The sequence below is a fragment of the Magnolia sinica genome, chromosome 19, assembly GCF_029962835.1.
Source record: "Magnolia sinica isolate HGM2019 chromosome 19, MsV1, whole genome shotgun sequence".
Taxonomy (NCBI): Eukaryota; Viridiplantae; Streptophyta; class Magnoliopsida; order Magnoliales; family Magnoliaceae; genus Magnolia; species Magnolia sinica.
The window spans coordinates 35,559,973-35,582,722 of record NC_080591.1 but is presented as its reverse complement, the minus strand read 5'-3'; the positions used below and the strand labels follow the sequence as shown (position 1 = coordinate 35,582,722).

General features: G+C 38.6%; 1 long non-coding RNA gene across 1 annotated transcript; it reads right to left on the bottom strand.

Annotated features, from left to right (window-relative positions):
- Nucleotides 1–254: 254 nt before the first annotated feature.
- Nucleotides 255–1,520, bottom strand: LOC131235472 (uncharacterized). The gene is made up of 4 exons (XR_009166159.1): nucleotides 1,415–1,520; nucleotides 1,112–1,168; nucleotides 869–1,021; nucleotides 255–383 (listed from the first exon to the last, which is right to left on the bottom strand). It is a non-coding gene; the product is annotated as an uncharacterized LOC131235472 (long non-coding RNA).
- Nucleotides 1,521–22,750: the final 21,230 nt, after the last annotated feature.

Sequence of the window (22,750 nt, the reverse complement as noted above, 5' to 3'; positions counted from 1 at the left end):
CTACTTGATTTTTGCATGCGCTTGCAAGGTTGGCATGTGTGGTCACATGTAGAGGTGTGGGTGGAGGACTGCATGTGAGCTTAAGAAGCTTCATATAAAAAATTCAATTTTGAATTTGAACACTAAGCTTGAACAACAAAACAAAAATATCAAATGATAATTCAATCAGTGGATTAAATGAAGATGAGTTCTATGGTCCTATCCAATACAGGGATGTCGATTCTAATCCTATAGAGATTTTTTCGTACCTGATGATAGAAATGGAGAAATATGTGTGGAAAGCAAAGGAGAAACTAAATGGCTTGCTGTCGAGGTTCCTAATCCGTGATATCATGGTGAGATCTCCATTCAACGCAAAAGCCACTCTAAGACGGAACTCAAAACTGAAGTGCCATGGCAAATTTTTTCATTAGCAAGACATTGCATACAAAATAAATAAATAACAGAGAAAATTTAACACGAAAAAGAGAATAGAAAAGAAGATACAAAGTTTCATCATTTTTCATCTGAACTATTGAAGGGCCAGTTGGAAGGGCGGCAATTCCCAAGATTTTTTTTTTTTTTTTTTAATAGAAAAAAGATTTTAATCGAACAAGGTTAATGCAAAATAGCCCCATTAAAGGGGAAACACCTTAAAAGGGTCAACTGTATCAATTCATTTCATTTCGTCTCCCCATAGAAAGCAAAATACATCAGGCTAAACTTATCTGATTTGATTAGTGCCACCCGCATGCAAACATGCCCTACAAAAGAGTTCCAAATTCCAATGACCCGATCAAGTTTCAATTATTACAAGTCCAATACTACCCAAATGTTCTAAAGACAATAACAACAACAACCCAACTGTCTATAGGTACTGGGTCCATACCAGTGGGGCCAGCACTTCAGATCCTCTTCAGATGGTTTCAGTAGCAAGTCTAGAGAAGATTTACCAATGTACTTAGCAGGATGAAGAGGTGGAGGATCATCATCAATGGTCTAAATCTTGTTCCTTGCAAACCCATGTTGCTTCAGTGATCCACTGTTTCCAAACTTCAAGAGCATTAAAACATGATGTTAGTCGGGAACTTGGAATTAGATACCACAGGAAAAGATATGAGCATGCATGAACTTGCGGGAAACAAATCGGGATTCCTCCTCGCATTGCTTTTGGTGGCTTAAATATAGCCTGCAGTAGATAAAAGACAATATTTCAGCAAAAGCTAGGATGATTTCTCTAGTACAAGAAGTTTGCCACATAGCTCTGCAACTCATGAATTTCATGTTCTAAAACATTATGACCATTAACTTAAATGAGTTCAAAGTTATTTTCAAGCAGCACCCAAACAGGCCTAAATTTCAATAACATGAACAGAAGATTGCTTCCTAAAAATAGCAACGCCCCTGTTAATATATCAAGTGCTAGCCTAATCACCTGACCATAATGTCGAAATCCTGAAATGCTGCCAAAATCTAGTTGGAGAATTATGCAATCCATGAGCCTACCTTCCATTGACTCAGCTTTTGCATGAAAAAACTTCTGATTTCTGAGACAAAATTTGGAACCCGTGACAAGCAGCGAGTTGCATAGAATGCATTGGAACATCACTCGTTCTTCGCTGACAATCTCTCTAACAAAACAGAAAGAAAACAGACAAGAATCTGTTAGGCAAAAAATGAAGTAGCCCCTTCTGGCTCTTGTTCTCATCCTGTAGATATTAAGAAAGATTAAGAATGGGAGTTTTTAGTCCAACATTCCACATAAACGCAAACTTGCAACAACCCATTTCATGAGGACATTTTAAGAGCACTTCTATGAGTTGCTATCTTTAAAAAATAACACATACCAGCTCTTTTGAGTTCTTTTAGTGCTTTAGACGGCAAACTAGGTGCCCTTTGAACATCACCAAAATGCCCCTGAAACACCCATTCCATAATTTGTAATTGCTAGCTAAGCTCCAGGCCTAGGAAAGAAAAAACAACTTTTAGATATATTTAATGAAAGACGTCAGAAGTTCGTCGATCCTTAATCTGAAAATAGTATTGGGCAGTAGAATGAGCAGAAAAATCAGTATGAAAAGAAAGGATGGAATGATTGATTTAAAATAAACTTTAGTAGATATTTCTGGACTGATTTAAAATAATCTTCCCAACTGATCGACAAGAAAAGACTAAATTCCACAATTTTGTCCCCAATAATCAATACATACAACTCCATAGCCAATACATACCAATACATTACCAAGTTTGTCTCAACTAGCAAGAAAAAAGAATAGACAGATATGAAAACTAAGAATGTCAAGCTATGCTAACTTCTATATATACCAACTGTATGGACTATTTATGCAGTCATGCAATAATATAGAAACCATAAGATTTTGTATAGAAGAACACAAATGGCAATATCCAATTGATATGTGTCAACAAAAGTGAACCCAATTGGATCTTGCACCAACCTCCTTGCTATGTTAGTACACGTGCACTCGAGCATCACGCGATTCCCTAATATTATTTACTGATTCACACAGCATCATATTCATGCACATTGCTTGTTAAATGCTTTGATGTCACCATCAACTTGTATAAAATTACATATACGGAACAAAGTTATAGGCCCAGTTTGGAAAGAGTGAAGATGTGCATATGCCATTATTATTTAAAGGATTTGACTTGCCTTTTTAGATGTGCTTTTGCTTGCTAAGTACAGACACCAACATTAAGCAGAGTGGGGAAATTCCATCAAACTAGCTCAAAATGACAAGTGAACTCAATTCGAGAAGTGGATGAATTAAACAAAATGCCTATTTTTGTTGATGGCCATTGGTTCAATGCAAATATAACAACTTTTGAATGCATTATTGATCAAGAAAGGAAGAATATCTATTGGGAGTGAAGTATTTCATATAATAGCAAGTAAGAGATGAAGATACCTCAATAATCCTTTTTGTAATTAATTCTTCAAGGGATGCTATAACGTCTTCTGTGATCACAGGAGGTGGTCTTACATCGTGCTTAAAATCCAGATCAAACTCGAGTGCACTGTTCTTCGGCCTTTTATTGGCGGTTACCTATCACCAGGAACCCAACATAATAATGATTTAACAAATCAATGACCAATCATGTGAATTTGATTCAAAGGATTGTGAACCAAATGCAAATACAAATACAACAGGGTAGAATCAGTAGATAGGCTAGCTGATGGATACAAGAATATTGACAATCAATCATTACCTCTCCCTACATAGTTCAGGCCTTAGTTTCCAAGTTCTCTTTCTCCATCTGCTCAATTTTAGAGCAGATCTTTTGAAGCTCTTTCTCATGGGTTGAAAGAGTTCCTTTATCATCTTCTTGTTTCTCAGCTATGCTTAGTTCTTCAGATCCATCGAAGGACTTCAGCTTTGTTGAACTTTTTTTCTTTTTACCCCCAAAGAAGTCTTCATATCTGGAAAAAGGAGATGCCACAGCCAAAGCTAATCACAATAGAAAGAGAAAAATAAAATTGAGAAGATATGACGTTTAACAGGTTTCATATCTTAGAAGATAACTTGTCACATTTAAAGACGTCACAAGCTTCAAACTAGTTGCTTCATTATATTACTTACAACTAATTGAGAAGAGATCCCAATTTTTACAACAACCTCCTTACTTGCTCCTAATATTCACAGTTCACCTAATCACACTAAACGTTATCATATCAAAAAACTTACATGATTTTAAATTATATTCACTCATTCACAATGATCTTCAATCATTTAACCATCAGCAAATCTAGTACTTTTTGAAAGGAATTCCAAAGGCCCACCATAAAGAGATGTGATCTACATTCATGAATTCATAGACTGAAATTGAAAGGAACTGAGATATGCAAAAACATTTGCAAAAAACTATGATGCAACATCTTATGAGATATGATTAAAAGTACTTTTTCTCATAATTAATAGAATCTTATTAAAAAGAAAATGTAAGTTACAAACGAACAAATAGCCACCAATTAAAAAAGCATCCTGGTTTCAGTACACAATGATAACCATAAGATATATGGAGTTTGTTGGTGATATTTTTGAATATGTATGTATGAACTAACATGTTCTTTTTTTCTTTTCTTCTTCTTCTTCTTCCTTTTTTTTTTTTTTAAAATTTTTTTAAGAACAAAATTTTATTCACAAAGTGCCAAACTGGCGGCAAAGAATACAATGTTGCCAAAAAACTGTTGAATCCCACTCCATCCACAACAATCAACAAATCATGGAATTCCATGAGATGAAATCCTTGTGGGGCATACTTTCAAACACATGAAAGGCTTCCTCCATGTGTTTGGTGACATATACTCTTGGGCAACATATTGCTAGGGAATTTTGGCAAATGCAAATTTGTTTGGATACTTTCCATGCAAAGCAGGCCATTAGTTACCGATGCATGTGTTCATGTTTGAAGTATTGAATGTGGGCTTTTGCCATTTTACAAATAATGGACATTCTCAAATTAATCAGTGAAGAACTAAATGGAGAAGCTGGTCTTATTTCACGGAAATGAAGGTACTAGTGTCCTCTTGTTGCTAGCGTTTGGCAGACATCAACATCACCAGCCTCACTTGGTAGCTTTTCTACTATCAAATCATTTAGATATAAAACCCTAAGCAATTTAAAGCCTCTGTAAAGAAACTTCTATTACTCATTCCAGCCTTCCTTTATCTTGGGGGATGAACATAACTGAACAAAAGTGCCAAATGGAGCAATTTAAGTGTGTTTTGAACAACATGGCCTACTTAATGGAAATCTTTGTTCTTGCAAGTTATGCTATATTGACACATGTGGCTGCAAGTTGTTGTGCAAGGCTCCACCCACATGTGAGCATAGCAAACCTAACCCAGAACTTATGCCTAGGTCAAAGAATCAGGTTGGTCGCAAACTAGGTGAACCAAACATATATCAAAGATATGGGACAACTAGCATTTAATCTATATCTGTACCCTATTAAAGGTAGACTTTTGGTGCTTTAGACGACAAACTAGGTTTCCAATCATGGGGGTTCTGAATCTGGGGGGTTTCCAATCATGGTGCTGGAAGAGAGAGATTGAGAGAGAACCACCACTATCAATCGATTGAAAGAGAGATTGAGCGAGAGAACGAGAGCATTACCTAATGTTCGTGAAGAGATCGACAGGAAGAGAGAGGTGGGAGAGATCTCTTGGGCCGGCTCTGGGAGAGGGACAGACGGAGAGTGGATGAGAGGGAGAGAGAAAAGGGGTCTCATTTTAGGGGAGACGGATTGGCTACATGGGGCTAGTGGTCGGTGCTTTGTGGGCCCCACCATGATGTACGTGTTTCATCCATTCCGTTCATCCATTTTTTCAGATGATTTTATGGCTTTATACAAAAAATTTTAGGGATATAAATCTTAGGTGGACCACACAACAGAAAAACAAAATGAATGGATATTCACCATTAAAATCCTCTTAAGGCCCACTGTACTGTTTATTTGAAATCCAATATGTTGATTTGGTCATAAAGACCCAGATGAATGGAAAAAATAAATATCGGCTTGATCCAAAACTTTTATCACCCCAAAACGTTTTTAATGGTCAAAATTCATTCAAAACTGTTTCCTGTAATGTGGTCCACTTGAGATTGAGATATAATTCATTTTTTTCTCACATCATAAAATGATATATAAAAATAGATGGACGACATGGATGACACACATACATAATGGTGGGCCCCACAGAGCACCGAGTCAGGGGGAGTAGCTAATCCGTTCCCCGTTTTAGGGGGACGCGGATTAGATACTGATAGGTTGAGTAGCGAGAGTCGCTACTGAAGTGACGTCACCAGTTCTGTGGACCCCACTATGATGTATATGTTGTATCCACAACGTCCATTCATTTGGAGATATTATTTTAAGGCATGACCCAGATAACGAGGCAGATCCAAAGCTTTAGTGGACCTCACCAAAGAAAACAGGGGGAAGATTGATGCCCACCATTGAAACCTTCCTAAGGCTCACCATTATGTTTTTTCGAAATCCAACCTGTTCAAAAGTTAAAAAAGACATTAAATATGGGAAAACACAAATATCAGCTTGATCTAAAACTTTTATGGCCTTTAGAAGTTTGTAACAGTGGTGTCACTCTCCCCACTATTTTCTCTGGTGGGGCCCACTGGATCTTTAGATGTGACTCGTTCTTTGAGTCTTACCCTAAAATGACCTCTCCAGATGGATGGACGGCATGGATACAAAACATACATCATGGTGGGGCCCACAGAACTTGGTAACGTCACTTCAGTAGCAGTGTGGCTACTCGACCTGTCAGTAGCCAATCCGCGCCCGTTTTAGGGACGTGGATTTCCTGCTAAAGCCTTTCGCAGGAAGTTCCTGCGCAAGGATGTTGGGTGGGCCCACCACCATGTTTGTGGTAAATCTATACTGTTAATCCGTTTATAGAGCTCATTTTAGAAAAAGATACCAAAAACGAAGTGTATCCAAAACTCAAGTGGGTCACACGAGATGAAATAGTGGGGATCCAGTGAGAACCGTTGAAACATTCTTACGGTCATAAAAAGCTTTGTTTCAGGGTTTTTTTTAAATTATTTCTTTTGTATTTTCACTTATTGCCAGTGTTAATTACTTATAAACTGTTTGGATGGCATATAAACATCAAGGTGGAGTCCAGAAGGTTTCAACCGTAGGTACTTGTTTCCCCACTGTTTCTTCTTGTGTGACCCACTTAATTTTTGGATCCAACTCATTTTTAGAGTCTTATCCGAAAATGATCTCTAAAAATGAATTAACGGAGTAGATTTTCCAAACGCATGGTGTTGGGCCCCACCCAGCATCCTTGCGCAGGAATTTTTCAATGGTAGGGGTTCAATCACACTATTTCCTGTGGTGTGGTCCATTTGAGCTTTGGATATGCTTCCTTTTTATTCTTTAGACCTCAAATTATCTGTTAACGTGGATAAACGGAATGGATAAAATAAATAAATAACAGTGGACCCAACAAAATTTACTTTGGTAAAGGTAATGACTAACTCACCTAAATGTAGAGGGGTTTCCTTAAAACAATCATCATCATATATTGGGCTTGCCTTAATGTGATTCACATATCCAACCCACTCATTATGTGTGTCCCACTTGGATGAAGGGTCAAACCAAGTTTTAGCCGCATCCAAAACTCATGTGGGCCCCATTAAGTACTTTTATATTTTTTTTATGATGTCTTGACATGGTTTTTGATGGTATGGTCCACCTAAGTTTTGTTTACAGATGATTTTTTGAGATATCTCTTAACCTAAAGGGGACACATTAAATGCACGGTGTTGATGTTCGACACAAATCATGATGGGGCCCACAAAACTTATTAACATCAATCGTAGGTTTTCGCGAGGTCAATAAGTTGGGTCACAATTTTGACAATAATATTTAGCCCATTTTATATGTATAGTCCATTCACTCTATTTTACTGATCAATACCCTCAATTTGACTAGTTACTTGCCCCAATCAAGCTAGCTACATGTGAGAAAGGTGTTGGGAATACAAGATTGATCAACAATTTGAGTGAAATTTGATATAAACATATGAAGTTATTTACACTTCAATTTGGACTAATTCGATTGTCCAAAAACAGTTAAATGTTCAATTAGTGAATGTGCCTAATAATTAATTAAAAATTATTATTTTTTCACAGACAAATATCAATTTCCATTTAAAAATTACATTTTTTTTTCAAAATGTATATTTTTTTACTCTTAATTTTTCTTTGAAAACTTTTAACAAAATATCATTTTTATTATAAAATAATTCAAAAAATAAATTAAAATACAAACTCTAAATTTTTATTTTCAAAATATCTTAAATTTTCACAAATTTTATTTTTTTTCCCAAAAATTCCAAAATGCCGATTTTTTTCTTCAAAGCATCATGTTATTTTCAACTTTTCAATTTTTTTTTTTTATAAAATTATATATATTTTTTCAAAATCTTAGTGTTTTTATAAATAACTTTTTCTTTTAATTTCAAATTTTGAACATTTTCAATTATTTTTCAAAATCACAGAAATTTTCAACTTATTTATTTTTCGTTTTAAAATGTTTGTTTTTTTGATAAAGTGTCAATTTTTTAATATCATTTTATTTAAAAAAAATTTTAATTCATTTTCACTTCGCCATTTTTTTAAAAGCATTTTATTTGAACTTGTCAATTTTTATTGAACTTAACAAATTTTATTTTTATTTTTTTTCAAATTTCAAACTCTCATTTTCTTTTTAAAAATATTTTCATTTTTCAACATTGTGAAAATTTTCACATTTTTTAAAATATTTTTAATTTTCTTTTTTAGGATATTAGTTTTTCTCAAAATCAAATGCTTTTTTTTTTTTTCAAATTCATCAACTTTATTAAATATTCTTTTTTGTTCCCACAAAATAGATTTTTATTAAATCACGATTTTTATTTTTTCAAAATCTAATTTTTTCCTCAAACATTGTTAAACTTTTTAAACTTCTTAATATTCTTTTTCGTGTGATATTACAAATCATTTAAATAATAGTTTTAATTAAAAATAAAAATAAAAATTCCACTCATTTGATATAAAAATAAAATAATTTTTTTTTTTTTTTTTTGCATTCAATCAATTGTTAAAAAATAATCTTAGATACAAATATGTACAATTAAACTAATGAAATTCTATTAAAAAATAATTATTAGACTACAAAAAAAAACTCAATTTTCCACCATATTCTAAAAAAAATGAAAATAATGTTAACGCAAAAGTCCTTTTACGACGGACCTGATCCGTCGCAAAATAACTGAAAAGCGCGCCATCTTGTATTTTGGGCGGGAATTTGCAACTGTTTTTTCATCGCCAACTCAAAATTTGTGACGGATTTCATCCGTCGCCTACTTACGACAGACAAAAATCCATCGTAAATCGGATATTAGCGACGGATTTTGGTCCGTCGTTAAATTCTGCGACGTTTGGACTGGATATTCAGGAAGAGTTTAGCGACGGACTTTTTCCGTTAGCGACAGATTAAATTCGTCGTTAAACTAAGAGATTCGTCTGTCGAAAAATTACGTCTCAAATTGGCCTTTTCGGCCTAGTGTGTTGGAGAAAATAATTATAATGATGATAATGATATGATTAATGGTGTAGATGGCTTAAGAACATAAATAATATCATAATTTCGAAGTTGTGTGGGACCATTGATCATGGCCCTACCATGATGTTAGACATCTAATCTATTCATAAGGTCTCAAAGACCAGGATGGAATATCACACAAATTTCAGCTTGATTAGAATGTGGCAGGCTCCATCGTGGGCCCATTGTAATGTTATATGCCATCTAAACCATCCAAGTAGTGGCACATTGGGCTGGCCAAACCCACACACACACATGTACAACGTGCACACAACATAAAAAAAGAGGAAGAAGATGATACAGGTAGAGACGCTGATGTTGCTGCTTGAAAATGAAGGGGAGTGGCTATGGGCCCACAACGTTCTCCCTGTGACGTATGCATCTAATCCACATCGTCCATTAAAATTTCCACATCATTTTAGGCCTTGAGCCGAAAAATGAAGCCAATCCAAATCTCTAGTAGGCCACACCATTGAAAACAGTGGTAATAATGGAATTTCGCTATCGAAACTGTTAGGGTCTGCTGTGATATTTCTATTTGTCCAAAGTTATCGAATATTGGACTCTTTAGGCTCCCCACAACTTGAAGAATTTAATAGATAGAGTGGATCATCATAATATGGGCCACACCTATTAAAAACCATCAAATACAAAAAAAAACCAACATATATGCTGGACATTGGTTGCTGTCAGTGTCCAGAGGAGCTCTCTAGTAGGCCACACCATTGAAAACAGTGGTAATAATGGAATTTCACCATCGAAACTGTTAGGGTCCGCTGTGATATTTCTATTTGTCCAAACATATCAAATATTGGACTCTTTAGGCTCCCCACGACTTGAAGAATTCAATAGATAGAGTGGATCATTATAATATGGGCCACACCTATCAAAAACCATCAAATACAAAAAAAAATCCAACATATATGTTGGACGCTGGTTGCTGTCAGCGTCCTGCTGCTTTGTAGAGGGCAGGGTACGTGGGACCCACCATAGGCCCCACCATGATGCATGTTGAACATCAACACCGTTCATTTGATGGGTCCCCTTTAATTATTGGGATATCCTGAAAATCAGCGGTACACGGAACTCAGGTGGCCCAAACCATTTAAAATCACGTGAAGACGTGCTAGGACATATATAGGCACTTGCTGGGGCCCACATGAAATTTGGATGCATCTGAAACTTGGTTTGACCCCTCAACTAAGTGGGACACATATTGGATGGACTGTATTCGTGAACCACATCTTGTTGGGCCTAACAAACAATTAAGAATATTTTAATAAAGGGTGACCCCCTCATCTTTGCAAGTGGTGTGGCTGGCACAAGTCATTAGTCACTGATGGACTTGGTTTTTTTTTTTTTAAAAAAAAAAACCTAGGCCCACCCTGGCATGGTGCATCTAACTGATGGGGAAGATTTTTGACATACATCATGCTGGGCCCACACAGTCGACCTCATGGGAAGTGCCCATGTGCTGGACCACATAGAACCTTTTCCTATATATATATATATAATTGTTAGCTGGTTAGTAGGCCCCACAATTAGTCCACACTTCACTATTAGCCACTCCCACTAGGGATCCATACCAAGACCTAAGTGTCAAAATGAGGTATCTTAGTCTACCACCTGAGCTATGGATCAGGGTGTATATACATAATAAATATGTGGTGGAGCTAAATTTTGGGCCTTTCAATAACTATATGTTCTCCTCATCAAAGCCCAATCCCAAACTCATTAAGTCCACCATGAATACATTGGTGTGTATTGGACTTAAGGCCACCCGATATGACAGGAATTTGTGACCCAATTTCATGAATATCTTAAATGGTCATAATAGGCTTCTAATCACCCAATATAATGCAATGATCAAACCGTGGAGTAGGCAATTAGATTATTAGTAGGATATTCATACATAAGAAGGGATGTTAATTTATAGAAAGGAGTAATAACTAAAATTATGATCAAGTACCCTAGTTTAGAAATTACAAGGAATACAATTTGATTAATCATGATTAAGAAAGAAGAGAAAAGTATTTTGTAGTCGAAAGTATCAAGCTTCGAGGCCACAAGTTGTCAGCATCACGTAGGAATTGGTTACCCAGGTACACGGTTCTTTAATAATCTTGCACCCTGCATATCGGCATACATTGAGTTCTAGTCATCATTCAATCACTTGTCATTAGCATCACTATACATTCCATGACATGATATATGATGAGGAATAGTAACAAAATTCTTTACAACATCACAGATTGACCGTATTACGATAAGGATGATGATATTAAATCATGGACACCGAAAATATGAAAATAGTAGGGGATTATGTGCCCCTTGGGTTGAGAGACCCTAAACCCCAATGGTACCTTGGGATGCCTCACCGTTGGGCCAAGTGGATACGTGGGCCATTGATTTGACTCCCACTGATGAAGCCAGGTTGAGAAGGGGTATGTCCAACCCACCTTAGGGCTGAGGTGGCAAATGGGGACTGCTTTGACCCACCACCGAGGAGAAGCGCGAACGAGGTCCTCTACTAGTGTACACAATGTTGGTTGTAACCCCATTGGTGGGTAGTGAGGTCGATTGCTGGTGTTTGGTGCATGGGCATCGACCCCAGTGGATCCTAAGTCTCAATAGTATATTGATCATAGTTGATACGATGATGTAGTGCGTTCAAGTCCATGGTGAGAGGACTATTTGCAGGTGTTTCTACAGTTAGCAAACAGTTATGTTATGTATTTCACAGATGATCATGCTCCATCATTCATTAAGGCATCGCTTTGCACAGTTTATTACTTTTGGTAGTTCTTTCATTATATCTTTTATGTTAACTTATCATGTGTACTTATCATGAGGACTTTACATTTGTCAATTATATCTTTTATGTGTTAACCTATCTTACGTACCTACCATGAAGACTTTGCACCTGTAGACTTTGCACCTGTTAAGTTATAAGACTTACTTATCTTTTAACCACTTAGGTAAAGGATCTAAAGAAGAAAAACAAGTAGCGACTACATGTTAGGTGCCATGTCAAGGGACTGATTTGACTTTTAAAAATTTTGAATTGTACATGATGTATGTATCGCGCTGACAGCTGTTGTACTTTTGGAATTTTGTAGTACCTAGTTTACTTGTATGTAGATGTTACTTATCTTATCTCTGATGTTTCTTTTGTAAAGTATGAATGGTGAGATTTATCCTTTACATTACCTTGCCGGACGCTAAGATTGGGGGTTAATGTGTGAGCATCGGGTACCAATCCCAGAGTTCGGCTTATCGCGCACCAGATCCGGTAGATATAGCGGTATTCTAAGGCTATTGGGTCTGGGCTATGACAAAGTCGGTTTCAAAGCATGATATAAGGGATTACCTGTGGACAAGTAACCATCTAGGAGAAAGCTAGAGTTCTAAAACTTGAAAACTGACTTAACAACTTAGAAACACTAGGTTTTCCTTTAAGGAACTTAGAAAAAGTTACTTATATAAGAAGTTAGGAAGATACACTTTTTGTTATTTGACCTTAAGAGACTAGTTTAGGCTGTAACTAACTGAGGTGTCCATTTTCTATTGTAGATCATGGTGCCTAAGAAGGCCACTAAAATAAAAACAATAGTAGAGCATGAGCCATCCGAGGATCACCCGGCCAAGGCACCAGATACTCCTCAGGATGCCACTTCGATTCAGGAAATCCTTCGTTCCATGGCACTCTGATAGTACGTCAGGAGAGGAGGTCTGCAGAGGCATCTTTCGTATCAGTGCAGTCAGCTTTGATTCGAGAATTCCAGGCTTTGCGACCCCCTTGATTTAAAAGGTATCTAGATCTGCTTGAGGCTGATCGATGGAGGACCCAGGTTCTCAAGATTTTAGATGTGATGGGGTGTCCTAATTCCCAAAGAGTATCGCTTGCTACCTTCACACTAGAGGGAGAAGCAGAGTTATTGTGGTAGTTAGTTAAGAAGGAAGCTGGGTCGAGTATAGTATGGAGTTGGAGCATGTTTAGCGACAAGTTCGACAAAAAATATTTTCTTGATAGTATTCGAGAAAAATATGGTGTCAGAATTTATATCTCTTAAGCAAGGAACTTTATCTGTGGCCTAATACGAGGCCAGATTCGTTGAGCTATCCTGTTGCACATCAGATCTGATTTCAACCCCCAGTATGAAAGCTCGTAAATTTGAGAAGGGACTTCGTCCTGGCTTGACGAGTAGGGTAGTACCTTTGCGACTCCCTACGTTTGAAGAGGTGACGGACCGAGCTAAGATCATAGAAGGAAATTTTGAAGAGATGAAGAAGACTGGTGAGCAGCCGCTTCGGAGATAGGATAATAAGAACAAGAGGAAGGGAGGCCCAACTCAGCAGTTTCATCCATTGAAATGGCTTACTAGGCAAGGACCAACCATTCAGGAACCCCAGCGAGATTCACAGCGATTAGCATTTCAAGAGACATGCTTTAGGTGCGGTGGAGTAGGCCATCAGGTTAGGTCTTGCCCTAATCCGCCAAATGTCTCTGTAGAGCGGAAGGATAGGTCTTCTTATAGATAGCAACCTCATGGTCACCCCCAGCAGAGACCTTTTCAGCAACACCAGACTCAACAATACAATCCTTAACAATAGACTCAGCAGTATCAGCCTCAACAACGGCAGTAGCAGCAACCACCCCAGGATTGAGATCACTCTCAGCAGTACCAAAGACCGCCTTAGAAACAACAGACAAGATTTGCAACGACTGCCCAACCTCGTGTATATGCTATTCAGTAGACTGATCCTCAATCATCAATAATGATACTCGAGGGTATGACTACTCTCTTCTCATCAATTACACACACCTTATTTGACTTAGGTGCATCCCATTCATTCATATCATCATCACTCATAAACACGTTGGGGTTAGAGCCAGAAAGGGTAGTAGAAGAGTTATCAGTAACCATACCGTTAGGTGAGCATTCTAACCTAAGCCTTACCTGCAAGGATTGCCTAGTGATGATTGGAGATCACATCCTACCCACCGATTTATTTGTTATGAAGATGTCGAAGCTGGATGTTATTTTGGGTATGGATTGGATGGCCGCATATCATGCCTCGTTAGATTGTTTCGAAAGGACAATCACCTTCTCCATAATCGGCTAGCCACAGTTCTGGTTCAGGATTCTGCCAGCAGAGCAGACAGGGACATCCTTGGCCTGCCTAGTAGAAGAAGAAAGGACCCTAAGGAACCAATCATATACGAATATCTTGATGTCTTTCAAGACATCCCAGGCCTACCTCCTCAAAGGGTAGTGGAGTTCTGTATTGACCTAATGCCAGGTACTGCACCCATCTCAAAGGCGCTGTATCGCATGACACCCATGAAGTTGGAAGAATTGAAGAAGCAGTTGGAGGAACTTTAGGCTTTGGGCTTTATTCGCCCAAGTAATTCTCCTTGGCGAGTGTCGGTCCTATTCGTTAAGAAGAAGGATGGGTTGTTGAGACTTTGTGTGGATTACAGGGAGCTAAATAAAGTGACCATCAAGAATAAGTATCCATTACCAAGGATTGATGATCTGTTCGATCAGCTTCGGGAGGTGTAGTTCTTCTCAAAGATCGACCTACGTTTTGGATACCATTAAGTTCGAGTCCGAGAGGTGGACATCCCTAAGATGGCTTTTCGCACCAGATATGGCCACTTCGAGTTCCTAGTCATGTCCTTCGGATTGACGAATGCTCTGGCCATATTTATGCAATTGATGAATGAGGTATTTCGCCCTTATCTCGACCAGTTTGTGTTAGTATTCATAGATGATATTCTGATATATTCATGTACTTAGGAGGAGCATGAGCATCATCTATGCACTACTTTACAGATGCTTCGTAATCATCAGTTATATGCCAAATTGGAGAAGTGTGAATTTTGGCAGGAAGAAGTGAAGTTTCTTGGCTACGTCATTACTAGAGAAGGAGTGGCCTTAGATCCGACTAAAGTCGAGGCCGTGCTTAAGTGGCAGCAACCCATTAATGTCACAGAAATTCGAAGCTTTCTGGGTCTAGTGGGATATTACAGACGGTTTATTCGAGGGTTTTCTCATATAGCGGCACCTCTGACACGACTGACCCATAAAGGAGCACCTTTTGATTGAAGTGAAGCCTGCGAGAAGGCATTTACAGAGTTGAAAGATAAGTTGACAATGACACCAGTTCTCACCTTGCCATCTGGAAATGAAGGGTTCGTAGTATACATAGATGCCTCACGGGTTGGATTGGGTTGTGTGCTGATGCAGCATGACAAAGTTATAGCATACGCTTCTCGACAGTTGAAGGACTATGAGAAGAATTACCCTACGCATGACTTAGAGTTGGCCGCAGTAGTGTTTACAATAAAGATATCATGACATTATCTATACAGGGTCAGATTTCAGCTGTTCACGGACCACAAGAGCCTTAAATATTTATTCTCTCAGAAGGAACTTAATCTACGACAAAGAAGGTGGTTAGAGTTGTTTAAGGATTATGATTTTTCTCTTCAGTACCACCTAGGTAAGGCCAATGTTGTAGCTGATGCCCTCAGTCACCAGCCATGAGGAATTATTTCTCACATTATATTTCGACAGTGGCAAATGTTGGAAGAAATAAGGGACTTTGATTTCGAGTGGAGCTTACAATCAGCTACTATGCATTTTGCAAGCTTATCCATTCAACCATCACTTATATCCCGAGTCATTGAGGCGCAACAGTGTAACCCCGTAATCATCAATTGCCATAAGGAAATGAATGATGATGGTTCGTCCGAGTGGCAGGTCGATGTAGATGGTGGACTTCACTATAAAGGGCGACTGCATGTGCCAGAAGATGCGGAGCTGAGACAAGAAATATTGACTGACGCACACCAGTCCAAATTCACGATCCACCCAGGCAGTACAAAGATGTACCGTGATGTTAAGAGACAATATTGGTGGCCAGCGATGAAGCGTCACATTGTTGAATTTGTCGCCCAATGCGATACATGTAAAAGGGTCAAAGCAGAGCATCAACGACCCTCTGGTACCTTGTAATAACTGGAGATTCCTCAATGGAAGTGGGAGCACATTACAATGGATTTCATTATGGGATTACCGTAGACTCCTCAAGTCATGATGCCATTTGGATCATCATTGATTGATTGACAAAGTCAGTGCATTTCCTACCTATAACGTGCTACCTACTCCATGGACCAACTTGCTCAGTTATTTGTTAGCGAGATCGTCAGGCTGCATGGAGTGCCGGTATCAATAGTATCCGACCGTGACCTGAGGTTCACATCGCAATCCTGGAAGTGCTTTCAGTGAGCCTTGGGCGTGACTCTGAAGTATAGCACTGCCTACCACCCCCAGACAGATGGGCAGACTGAGAGAGTTAATCAGATTCTGGAGGATATGCTTAGAGCGTGTGTGCTGGATTTCCAGGGTAGCTGGGATACTCATTTTCCATTGGCCGAATTTACATATAATAATAGTTATCAAGCAACCATCGGCATGGCTCCGTATGAGGCCTTGTATGGCTGACCTTGTAGGTCACCCAGTTGTTGGATAGAAGTTGGAGAGTGGAGTTTGCTCGAGCCTGAAATCATTTAGCAAACCTTAAAAAAGATAGAGCTTATCAGAAAGAGTATGCGCACCACTCAAAGTTGAGAAAAGTGTTATGCTGATCGCCGACGTAGGGAATTGGAATTTACTATCGGAGATTATGTCTATCTCAAGGTCTCACCCATGAAGGGCATATTTTGATTTAGGAAGCAAGGAAAGCTCGCCCCGTGATATATAGGTCCCTTCGAGATAATAGAACGGATTGGCCAAGTGGCATATTGACTAGCCTTACCTCCCCAGCTATCAGGTGTTCACAATGCATTTCATGTATCCATGTTAAGGAGGAGTGAGCCAGGGACAGAGAACATTATCAACTGGCAAACAATCAAAATCTATGAGGACAAGTCATACATAGAAAATCCGATTCGTATCTTGGATCGAAAGGAGAAGGTCCTTCGATCAAAGACGATTCCATTTTTGAAAGTTCAGTGGGGACACCATAACCAAGCAAAGGCCTCGTGGGAACGTGAGGAGGACATTCGACAAAAATATCCTCATTTGTTCTAATGAACTTTATAAACACTGTAAAAAAATTAAAAAAATCATCAATGTATGATATCCTTTTTACAAAAAAAGGGGGGTTTTCTGTCATTTCACTATTTTATCATGAAGCCTGCATTTTATCCAATATAGTAGAAATTTCAAGGACGAAATTTTTATAAGGAGAGGAGAATTATAACAGCCGATCCATCCTATAAGTATGACCAACTGGTTAGTAGGTGAGACTCACCTTCTGAAATAAAACTCAATAATGCCTGCGTGTACAATTCAAATACTCAAAAGAACCCCTTATAATACACCCCTCATAATGCGACCATAAATAACAGAAATTGATACCATGATGACCACCCTAACCATTCCATACAATTTTTTATGCCAATGTGCACGATGATCGATGCTTTTGGCTAGACCTAGATCGGCCGTGCATAGTACACACCCGACTGACCGGAACCCTAAGACTTCGAAACCTATTCCATATCGACCGCCACATCGCCGCGATCGTGGAGGTACCACTCGTGCATCTGTGCGACGCTCCGTTAGTGAGATACGTCGTGAAGAATTATCGGTGTATCATGTGTGCATGGCACCATATAATATGTGCACAACACATGCTCCCACATATGCACCATACCACACATGGGTGAGAGAATCTCTACTCATGTATATTATGTCACACACCCATACCCCTCCCTCTCTCATGTACACTCCAAAGTCAACTCTTCTCCATACCATATCTCATGCATGACATCATCACACCATGCCATCCCATGTCCCTTTAATCCACCATTAATTCTTAATCATGCACAAATTCCCATAACCTTAGCCTAAGCTAAGATTAATCACATTAGCCTAACCTAACCATATTTTTATCCATTTCTCTACATAAACCCCTCCACCCCTTAGCATTTTCACCATTATTTTTCTACAACAAGAGAGAGAGAGAGAGAGAGAGAGAGAGAGAGGAGTGAACTTGGTGGGCCATCAATCCCATCCTTTGCATCCATCTCAAACATCCATTCCATCAATTTCATCCCTTCCATCTATCTCAACCTTCCATCTAATCCATCAAGGTGAGTACACCCTCCTCACTCATTCTTATTTTAGTTTCCTTGTGTTTATGTATGGTGAAGATGGTGTTGATGATGAACACAATATGATTATTAGAGAAAGTAATTATAATGATGATAATGATATGATTAATGGTGTAGATGGCTTAAGAACATAAATAATATCATACTTTCAAAGTTGCGTGGGACCATTGATCATGGCCCTACCATGATGTTAGACATCCAATCTATTCATAAGGTCACAAAGACTTGGATGGAATATCACACAAATTTCAGCTTGATTAGAATGTGGTGGGCTCCACCGTGGGCCCAATGTAATGTTATATGCCATCTAAACCATCCAAGCAGTGGCACATTGGGCTGGCCAAACCCACACACACACATGCACACATGTGCACACAACATAAAAAAGAAGAAGAAGAAGATGATGTAGGCAGAGACGCTGATGCTGTTGCTGGGAAATGAAGGGGAAGGGCTGTGGGCCCACAACGTTCTCCCCATGATGTATGTATCTAATCCACAACGTCCATTAAAATTTTCACATCATTTTAGGCCTTGAGCTGAAAAAAGAAGCCAATCCAAATCTCTAGTAGGCCACACCATTGAAAACAGTGGTAATAATGGAATTTCACTATCGAAACTGTTAGGGTCCGCTGTGATATTTCTATTTGTCCAAACGTATCGAATATTAGACTCTTTAGGCTCCCCGTGACTTGAAGAATTCAATAGATAGAGTGGATCATCATAATATGGGCCACACCTACCAAAAACCATCAAATACAAAAAAAAACCCAACATATATGCTGGACACTGGTTGCTATCAGCGTCCAGAGGACGCTGCAGCAAGCAGCGTCCTGCTGCTTTGTAGAGGGCAGGGTATGTGGGACCCACCATAGGCCCCACCATGATGCATGTTGAAATCAACACCGTTCATTTGATGGGTCCCCTTTAATTATTGGGATATCCCAAAAATCAGTCGTACATGGAACTCAGGTGGCCCACACCATCTAAAATCATGTGAAGACGTGCTAGGACATATAAAGGCACTTGTTGGGGCCCAACTGAAATTTGGATGCATTTGAAACTTGGTCTGACCCCTCAACTAAGTGGGGCACACATATTGGATGGACTACATTCGTGAACCACATCTTGTTAGGCCCAACAAACAATTAAGAATATTTTAATGAAGGGTGACCCCCTCATCTTTGCATGTGGTGTGGCTGGCACAAGTCACTGGTCATTGATGGACTTGGTTTTTTTTTTAAAACCTAGGCCCACCATGGCATGGTGCATCTAACTGATGGGGCAGATGTTTGACACACATCATGTTGGGCCCACACAGTCGACCTCATGGGAAGTCCCCATGTGCTAGACCACATAGAACCTTTTCCTATATATATAATTATTAGCTGGTAAGTACGCTTCACTATCAGTCCACACTTCACTGTTAGCCACTCCCATTAGGGATCCATTCCAAGACCTAAGTGTCGAAATGAGGTATCTTAGTTTACCACTTGAGCTATGGATCAGGGTGTATATACATAATACATATGTGGTGGAGCTAAATTTTGGGCCTCTCAATAACTATATGTTCTCCTCATCAAAGCCCAATCCAAAACTCATTAAGTCCACCATGAATACATCGGTGTGTATTGGACTTAAGGCCACCCGATATGACAAGAATTTGTGACCCAATTTCATGAATATCTTAAATGGTCATAATAGGCTTCTAATCACCCAATATAATGCAATGATCAAACTGTGGAGTAGGCAATTAGATTGTTAGTAGGATATTCATACATAAGAAGGGATGTTAATTTATAGAAAGAAGTAATAACTAAAATTACGATCAAGTACCCTAGTTTAGAAATTACAAGGAATACAATTTGATTAATCATGATTAAGAAAGAAAAGTATTTTGTAGTCGAAAGTATCAAGCTACGAGGCCACAAGTTTTCAGCATCACGTAGGAATTGGTTACCTAGGTATGTGGTTCTTTAATAATCTTGCACCCTACATATCGGCATACATTGAGTTCTAGTTATCATTGAATCACTTATCATTAGCATCACTATACATTCCATGACATGATATATGATGAGGAATAGTAACCGAATTCTTTACAACATTACAGATTGATTATATTACGATAAGGATGATGATATTAAATCATAGACACCGCAAATATGAAAATAGTAGGGGATGATGTGCCCCTTGGGTTAAGAGACCCTGAACCCCAATGGTACCTTGGGATGCCTCACCATTGGGTTGGGTGGATACATGGGCCATGAATTTAACTCCCACTGACAAGTCCAAGTTGAGAAAGGGGTATGTCCGACCCGCCTTGGGGCTGAGGTGGCAAACGGGGACCGGTTTGACCCACCGCCGAGGAGAAGCGCGAACGAGGTCTGCTACTAGTGTACACAATGTTGGTTGTAACCCCATGGTGGGTAGTGAGGTCGATTGCTGGTGTCTTGTGCATGGGCATCGACCCCGGTGGATCCTAAGTCTCAACAGTATATTGATCATAGTTGATACGATGATGAAGTAGTGCGGTCAAGTCCATGGTGAGAGGACTATTGGCGGGTATTTTTGCAGTTAGCATACAGTTATGTTATGTATTTCACAGATGATCATGCTCCATCATTCATTAAGGCATCACTTTGCACAGTTTATTACTTTTGGCAATTCTTTCATTATATCTTTTATGTTAACTTATCTTGCGCACTTATCATGAGGACTTTGCATTTTTCAATTATATCTTTTATGTTAACCTATCTTGTGTACCTACCATGAAGACTTTGCACCTATTAAATTATAAGACTTACTTGTCTTCTAACCACTCAGGTAAAGGATCTAAAGAAGGAAAACAAGTATCGACTACAAGTTAGGTGCCACGTCAAGGGACTGATTTGACTTTTAAAAATTTTGAATTTTACATGATGTATATATGTATCGCACAGACAGATGTTGTACTTTTGAAATTTTCTAGTACTCAGCTTACTTGATGCAGATGTTACTTATCTTATCTCTGATGTTTCTTTTGTAAAGTATGAATGGTGAGATTTATCCTTTACATTACCTTGCTGGACGCTGAGATTGGGGCTTAGTGTGTGAGCATCGGGTACCAATCTTGGAGTTCGGCTTGTCGCGTGCCAGATCTGGTAGATATAGCGGTATTCTAAGGCTATTAGGTCTGGGCTGTGACATTAGAGGTGAACCTGATTTAAAACCTCCGTTAGTGAAATTCAGTACACTTAAGGTTTGAGTGCGTCCGCCGGTAGTGGAGTAGGCATGTAGCTGAACCTCTATAAATGATTGTGTTTGGGATTATTATTTGCATATTACTTTATTGTGTTTACTTTGAATGTTCTCATGGAGCATGTTAACATGATTATTTAGAACTGATAAGAATCATATCCCACACACAGTCACATGGTTCATCCATCATAGACTAAGTTTATATATTGGTTAAATATTGAATAATCTTATGATTGGATCCTTTATTTGGCTTGGAAGCCATTAGAGTTAAATTGAAGATATCTTGATAGTTTCATATTAGATCAAGATTAGGTTAATGGGATTTTAAACTGTCATAAAATTCTATAAAGTCCTATTCACCCCCCTCTAGGATACTTTGACCTATTCCTACGTCTACTAAAGCGGTCATTACCGCAATTCAAACACCTCACACACTTCATTACAATTATGGGTAACTTCTCTACTGTCACATAGTACTATTTATGAATGTTTGGTTCCTCTTTGACAGGAAAAGTGTTCCGATGGTAATCTAGCTTAGCACTAGAGTCGATATGAACTTGAGAACAAACGTGGGATGCCTTTATGTCAAACTTCTTCTCATCAGATCGTGACATTTGTATCACAGAACTAGCCTCTGTACGGCAAAGAGAAGGTGAGCCTGTAGAAAAATTCATAGATAGATGGAAGACTTTGGGAGTTTCATGCCGACAGTTGCTTGAGGAAAAAGAATAGGTGAAGATGTGTTTGAATTCTATGGAGATAGGAATTGCATTCGGCCTCACCGATGCTGACATAAAAACTTTCCATGATTTGGCTATGATAGCCCATTCACTGGAACTAATGACCAAGAAAATGCCAGCATTTCATTATGAAACAAGCAAAAGAGGACAAGGTAGATTGATGGCAAATGTCGTGGATCGAGAAAATAAAAATGATATCACTCACGACAGAAGGAAAACAGAAAAGAAAGAAGAATCAGGTCGTTACAGAGGCTGAATTGGCGATAAAAGGCCAAGATCCCTTAATTCCCATGAAGGATTCATGTTTGATAAAGAAGATGTTATTCCTATGATGAATCAATTACTAAGCACTGGCACGATAGAACTACCCCCATTCAAATGTCCTAAAGAAGCGGGAAGAACAAAAGAAAGAAATTTCTGTCATTATCACTGTTTGTCGGGACATCCCACAGAAAATTGTTTCACATTG